At 37.7% G+C, this 7,404-nt stretch overlaps 1 long non-coding RNA gene across 18 annotated transcripts in view; it reads right to left on the reverse strand.

Moving 5' to 3' along the window:
* Nucleotides 1-203: 203 nt before the first annotated feature.
* LOC119340137 overlaps nt 204-7,404 on the reverse strand; it is a 7,957-nt gene continuing 756 nt past the window's right edge. For 2 of the 18 annotated variants that reach the window (XR_005164395.1, XR_005164396.1), the window contains exons 2-11: nt 7,282-7,372; nt 5,659-7,196; nt 5,238-5,305; nt 4,789-4,832; nt 4,256-4,351; nt 2,939-3,050; nt 2,168-2,275; nt 1,721-1,755; nt 1,531-1,608; nt 204-771 (exon numbers count right to left, since the gene is read on the reverse strand). This is a non-coding gene — a long non-coding RNA (uncharacterized LOC119340137). Of the gene's footprint in view, nt 772-1,530; nt 1,609-1,720; nt 1,756-2,167; nt 2,276-2,938; nt 3,051-4,255; nt 4,352-4,788; nt 4,833-5,237; nt 5,343-5,658; nt 7,197-7,281; nt 7,373-7,404 lie in introns of all 18 variants that reach the window. The other 16 variants (XR_005164412.1, XR_005164403.1, XR_005164399.1 and 13 more) reach the window with 16 other exon arrangements.

Below are 7,404 nucleotides of genomic sequence, written 5' to 3' on the forward strand. Positions count from 1 at the left end.
CTGCATATGCTATAGTTACTAACAATGCGACTATGTAATTACCCGGTTATGTATGCTATCGTTACCAACTAGATCGGAATCGCGCCTTGGCGCGAGGGTGCCGGTCCCAACGATGTGATCAAGCAAGTAATGTTCATGTTAGTAGGAATCCTCGTTTAGCATATGTATTCAACCCAAAAAATACAAAATATTCATTTGTGATAGAAACAAAACATCATGTGACTTCAACATCATCATGAGATTCAATGCTTTCATCAGACCACAAAAGGTAACCACTTGACTCTAAGTTCAGTACTAAGAAAGCAAACATGAGAGAGGAAGTACTAATCTAAAACAAAGTTTACAGCTTATCCATATAAAGGATAGAAAACATCAAGATTCATCACACACCATTGGCAAATTTCATATGAAATATAAGATGACATACCAAATCATACTTGTTGTGACAAATATACTCAGAACAACCTGGTCCTCAACTTTTGCTTCTTTCTGCTAGTGTATTGGAATTTCAAAGAGCAGTCTCCATCACCATGGTCCAGCGCTCAGATCCAAACCAAAAAGCTGGATGATGTTTACTACCATAGAAAGAAACATAGTCTAGATGATGTTAATTGTTAAACAAAAAAATGACAATATATTACATGGGAAAGAACATGGCATTCTTGTACACAAGTGAACCGTAACAAATTAGTGTCCTAGATTACTTGGGTATCATCTTCACACCTCCATGAGACTCCGGGTTGTAGCCTTAAAGATAAGTGTAGACAAAGCCTGTCAAAAAAGGTAATGTTTCTCCATTTCAGATTGGGAGAATCATGAGAGAGGCATGAGATCACAAACAGTAGCACTGGTAAATAGGCAAAGCCTATGATATCTGAATGGGGAAAATTAATTATATCTATCTGAAATGCTATGAGTTGACAAAAAAGAATCAGTGAGCACAGGAACAAGCATCAGGTCCTTCGGATTCACATGAGAAAAAAAACATCATGATTTTATCTTGGAACATCAAACAATCTACACAATGTAAAAGGGCATGATACCAACTCCATTACAGCTGAACCTACCCGATTAGCAGTAAGAAATTGGATAATGCAAGTGCATGATCACATCTCATCATTCTATTCTAAAGTAGATGGCAATAATAGCAATAATAATACAAGGGCTGCAAGAGTAGAGACCATTTATTATACACGAAGGCACACCGTTCTCTACCACAAAGTAGGGAAACAAAGCACTAAAGAAAGAGTACAGATTCCTTCCACCAACGGATGAAATTTGCAAAACATTCAATAGGGGGTGAAAAACAATGGGAAATTGTTCTTCTAAGACTGTCAAAAATGATTATGAATCATGGGCGTGTGTCCTGCACACAAACACACACACACACATATATATGATGTATTTTTATTATTTCCATGCACTACTGCTTACTCCTCTATAGTTTGCACATGTCAGGTTGTCACAAATGATTATGAATCATCCTGGACATCACAGATTGATGCAACCCAATAAACTAAATGATCTCACCATTGTACTCTATTGATCCATGGAGTGAAACATCTTCAAGCACACCTAGCATCAACTGGCTTTGCGATAGTACTGCTACTGCAAATAGAAAGTGGCACCGTTAGAACATCAGTCTTAGATATATAGTTTTGGACTACAGAAGTATTGCACAGGGTACTCGACATAAAGCAAATGTAAGAAAGCAACTTACATGGATGTATATAACTATGGTCCAATAGGTCTCAACTTTAATTCGCCCATGTAAGAAAGCAACTTATAGTTAGAAAATTACAAGGAAGCATCAATCATGTGCATAACAATCAATATTGCTGGATTTCTACCTTTGTATTAACATTTCGCAATTACTGGGTCCAGGTAAATAGTTATGCAAGGACAAAAAAGAATTTGTTCTCACTATTGGTAGAGCTTAGAGAACAAAGTAATGCAGAAAACAGAAACATGGAACTGTACATATTCTACAGAAACACACCACTACACCATGTAGATACAACACAAATCAATTAGAAGGAGCAACTACTGCTCTGTTTATAAGAGAAAGAAATCAAATAATGTTGCAAGACAATAAAAAATGATGGTGAGAACAAAAATGCTATTGTTACATTATGTCATTCAAGGAAATACCCCAAGAGCTACTTACCTAAAAGGCATGTGTGCCTCGCCGCTTGAAGAATTTAGAACATTAGTTCATGAAGCAAAGGATACATGATCTGTTGTCCCTGCTCTTGATCAGCACTGGAAGTAGCCACTGACACCATAAAAATATGTTAACAAATATTGCTAGAGGTTGTACTTGTGCAAGAACTAAACATGACATGCCTGCTGATATTGAGCACATGAACTGGATAGATTCTAGGATGGACAGATTTTTTTTAATTCAAAGCAACTTCATAAAAATTGAAATACAACCAGATCTGTCATTAACAGGTTTATGAGATTATGGTATGCCTTCTCTTTTATATCTGTCATGTTAAACCAATAAATAATGGGTACATGCCATCTGGCATAAATATGCGTGAACTAAAGTATTTATGTTCACTGAAACTAAAACATGAGAGAAAAGCACCTGGTTGTTATTTGTTAGCAATCCATCAAACAACAACATATCCAAATAAATTTCAGTGCACATATATCATTAAGAGCAGGTCACTGTGCTTTTTACTTCCTTTGATGGTTGACACTATGAAGAAGTCACAGTTCAAGTTCTATTAACATAAGGCAGTAATTCAAACAGCATGTAGAAGCCTTCCCAAAAAAGGCCTCTAAAAAATAATCAGCCAGACTACATGTACTGAACATAATAACTAACCAGCAACTACAGAGGAACCAAAATATTTAGGAAATAAGAGTAACCTATGACATTCCCATTAAACATTCTTTTATACTGTTAAGAATGACATTGGTTACTTACAAGTAATTACAACGGTGCAAGCATCGAACGACTCTGCACCAGAATAGATTCACAATCAAATTGTTGTGTTGTCTAGCGCATAATCAGATGCAACTAACGAATTGAGTAGCACCTGCAGAAAGATGGAGAACTCACACATCAAACAGAGGTGAGGTATGCAGCTTGGGTAAAACACAAAAGGAACCAGCAAGGCAAATTAAAAACGGTGAACTGTTATACAATACACTACATAGAGCAAGGCAAGTAAGACAGAGTCACTACATAGAGCCACATGCTTTGCATCTGTTTCCCCCGGAAACATAATTATTATATACCACTTGACGGTAAAAAAAACCATAGAGGCTTTATGATTATCACTTTATCAGAGCCATGTCATGCATTAATTTCTTAGTATACACACATTCAGATCGTCAAACCAGGACGAATAGGTGGGTCAAATGCTTCATGGAATACAGCTTGTGGTAGCCCTACCTTCAAAAAAATGAGACAGAATGAACTTCAACAGTGGCGGTCATTCCATGGGGGGGGGGGGAGTAATCCTACAGTAGTTTGTGGTCTCTTAAATGGTCACCTCTTTTTGTAAGCACTGGGCCATGGGGAGAAAAAATTAAGCATTTACTGTTAAACATATGTGCATTTCTTCAGTCCAAAGAACAAACAAACGTTATCTTCTTCATTTCTTCATTTGCTTATAGAAATTGAGGAACATGCTTATAACCGTATGAAATAGAAGCAAATATATTTGAACTATATCCAGTTGAAAATAGGAGGACACAGTCTGCCACACCATACTTGTCCTGGCCTGAGGATGTTCGATGCGGTGCAGGCCAAAAATAGCATATATACGAAGATTTTCGAGTAGCATAGTAATATGGTAAAAAAATGGTACATTTTGTATTATGATATGGCAGACAAACAAAGGGATTGTGGTTAGCCAAGAGCACCTAAAGGCACATATCATATAAAAAATAATCCTACAGTACTTCATGATCTCTTAGGTCATTTTCATATTATTTAGAATCAACAAATGATATAGAATTTTGACCATCAGATGTCTAGACCATAATAGCTTTGAAAACTCACTGAACACGAGACTTTTATGTTATTTTATTTCCATTCTGTTATTTGAACTGGTCCTTGATTCATTTGTATCCTTCTCTATCAGATGTCAATAAAGCGATAGAACTAATAAAATGGATGTTAGCTCGATCAGATGCTCACATAGAAATAAAGTAATGGACTTCAACACATAAATTCATGCCAAAGCAAAAGCATTACAATGGTACCCGTTATAAACGGAGAGAAACCCTGTTATACCTGGATATATTTTGGAGCGCCTCAACGCGCTTCCTGACCTTGGCTCCAGGCTCTCGAGCACTCGATGTGCTGGACCACCAAACCCTGTAGCGTATTCTGCACAACCACGACACTGGATTAGCATGACTCCACCATGAAAATAACCCAAGGCGTCCAAATGAACAAGAGTCATCTGCGCAGAACACCAGATCTCAAATACGATGCACCAGCATGATCAGTTCTTGCTGCTCATTACTTCTGGTGACTAAATTAGAACAAGGACCAAACAAAATATCACATGTTTTCCATGTAAATATATAGTTGTATACTGACTTCCGACAAATCTCAGAGATTTCTACTCATCATCACTTGCAGACAAACTATAATTAATACAAAGGAACAATTTAACAACTGACGTACTGAGCCAACCAAATAGACTCGGGAATATGTGCCCAAGTACTTAGTCCAAGCATGATTTTGTTTCTAAAACCTCCTCTACAAGCACTTTCACTCAAAAATCCTAGTAAACGTATAGAATCAATGGGAAACCTCACCTTAATCAACTGCATGAGGTTGGCCTTGTCCTCGAACCTGAGCTCTACATCAAAGCAATCAGAGAACAAAACTTACTCAGTTGTTTCTCGAAAAAAGGAAAAGATACAAAAGTATACATTCTTATGATCATTTAGGTTACGAAACTTATTTAGAGGCATCATGTCAAATACAATAGTACATCTGCACTAAGAATTGCAAAACATGCAGTCTAGTGCCCAACACCTCGGTACTTAAACTGGTAGTCGCAAACCAAAAGTCCAAAAAAACATTGTATGAGAATTTATTTATACAAGGCAGAACCAAGAAGCCACACCGCGGACCTGCAGTGGCTAAGGTTCGCCTCAGGGCAGAACCGCGAGTTGATGTCAATCAACATTAGTGTTATATATCAAAGTAAGTAAGCTGGCCATTAATAAAACATGGAGCTAAAGTAGATCAAGTGGGCTACCTTAATGCCTTCTTGATTCCAACAGATCCTGTATCCATTTTGAGGCCATCAAGTATTGAATCAAACTCCTACAGTACTGAGAAATCAAATCAAACTCCTACAGTACTGAGGCCATCAAGTATTCCAACAGAAGTCAAACTATATCAGCATCTTATGGCTCTAAAGTCAAGATTGTTTTTTCTCTCATCACACATGTATTCTTGCTACCAAATCTAAATCCAGGTGTCCCTATTGTACTGCAACGTACAGTTTACTGCAATTGTAGATGGAGAATCTCCTACAACTCACTTATGAAATGAGAATTCAATGTTTTTAGAAGTTCTACTACCATCTATGAACCTGTTCGACAACAAATAATTATCAAGATTACATAAAACATAAGTAAAAAAAATAGAGGGGAGGGGGAGGTAAAATAAGCTACCTGAACACCCAAGAAATCTGCACTGCTTGTTGAAAGGCGAGTCAGCAATCAACACCATGATCTGTACTTGCAAAACAAATAAGAAAGCATACAAACAAATTAGTGTCAATCAGGTGAAGAGAAAGGAAAAAAAGATAAAGATGGAAGAAGAAACAGAAACTGGAATTTCTAGGGTTCGAGAGCCGGATGCGCGCCCTCCGCGTGGTCAAACAAAACAATGACTAATTTACCTTATTACTTTTCAGAAAAGTTGTACCATACTGAAGTACCGAGGTAGCAGGAAAGTGTCGTTAGTATCATAATATGTGGCAGATACATATATGCAAGTACACATCAAGTATAGCTGATGTTGAGTAGATGAGGTGCTCGCAACCCAACCCAAAACTGCAATAACCAAGCCATACATAACTTACAATTTACATGACACATGAAATCTCCTTGCACTCATATAATGATTCAAATCCTGCTGATTGGCTAATAGCGATGCAAAAGCTATTAACAACAGGAAGGACAAAAGAAGTAGACTTCACTATATACATAGTTAGGTACCTTGTTATCGACAATGTGAATATTGAGAATCTCAGTTCCAGACTGATGCACATTCATCTTGGTTGCATTAGACTAAACTGACATTGCAACTTGCATTAGTAACAACAGAAGGCAAGATCGAACACTATGTCAATGCAATCTGGATAAGCAAAGTTAGCTAGCACAAAGAATTTTATAAATTTTTCCAAAGGCAAGTCTTCATAAATAATGGCTTAGTGCAAGATCTGGACAGACATTATACTTATAGGTAGGAAGGGATAGTTGTAAGATAATATCACTATGCCAACCAGACCCAAAAATCATGGGAAATAATCCATAGTATAGAGCTAATAACATTTATCTACTGTAAATTATCATATCAATTGAAAAAGATTATTTGCATATGATCTCTAATCTAGACATCAATAATAAAAGTCACATGGCATTTTCTTTTAAACTGAACTAAACCTCCAAAATCATGTCACCAAAGAAATCTGGCATTAACCAAACCATTTAAGATCAGCTTTTGTGTGCATATTGAGATAAAGATAATCTGCCTTGTGGACCACTATGCAAACAGAAAAACAACTGAATAAATTGCTTCATGTTTTTGCATCTTCCAATCTTAAAGCCCTAGAGCAAGCTGGCCACATTTTGTCAATCTTCCAAACTTGAAGCATACTAAACAGAAGCAACAATGGTACTTACAAATTGAAGGATTCATGAAGCATCTCCCCGAAGGGGAGCCTTGGCGCAGTGGTAAAGCTGCTGCCTTGTGACCATGAGGTCATGGGTTCAAGTCCTGGAAACAGCCTCTTACAGAAATGTAGGGAAAGGCTGCGTACTATAGACCCAAAGTGGTCGGACCCTTCCCTGGACCCTGCGCAAGCGGGAGCTACATGCACCAGGTTGCCCTTTTTTTTTTATGAAGCATCTCCCCCTGTACCAGGAACATGTTGGCAATTTTGATATTTCACTTGAGCAAGTAGTCATGGATATGTACATCAAGCCTGCACGACCCACCACAAGAAATTAAAGATAACATAATTCATCCCAAGAACACATCCAAACATTGAACACCTTGTGGTGGTGTACCTCTGTGGAGAAGTAGATCTGGGCAGGCTTGTCACTGGTGACTAACATCCCCATGCCCTTCTCCTCCATCCCAACACAGCATGTTCGTCTCCTGCAGTTCCATGATGATGGGTGGAGCAATGG

This window comes from Triticum dicoccoides, chromosome 7B (assembly GCF_002162155.2).
Source record: "Triticum dicoccoides isolate Atlit2015 ecotype Zavitan chromosome 7B, WEW_v2.0, whole genome shotgun sequence".
In the NCBI taxonomy this organism is placed as follows: Eukaryota; Viridiplantae; Streptophyta; class Magnoliopsida; order Poales; family Poaceae; genus Triticum; species Triticum dicoccoides.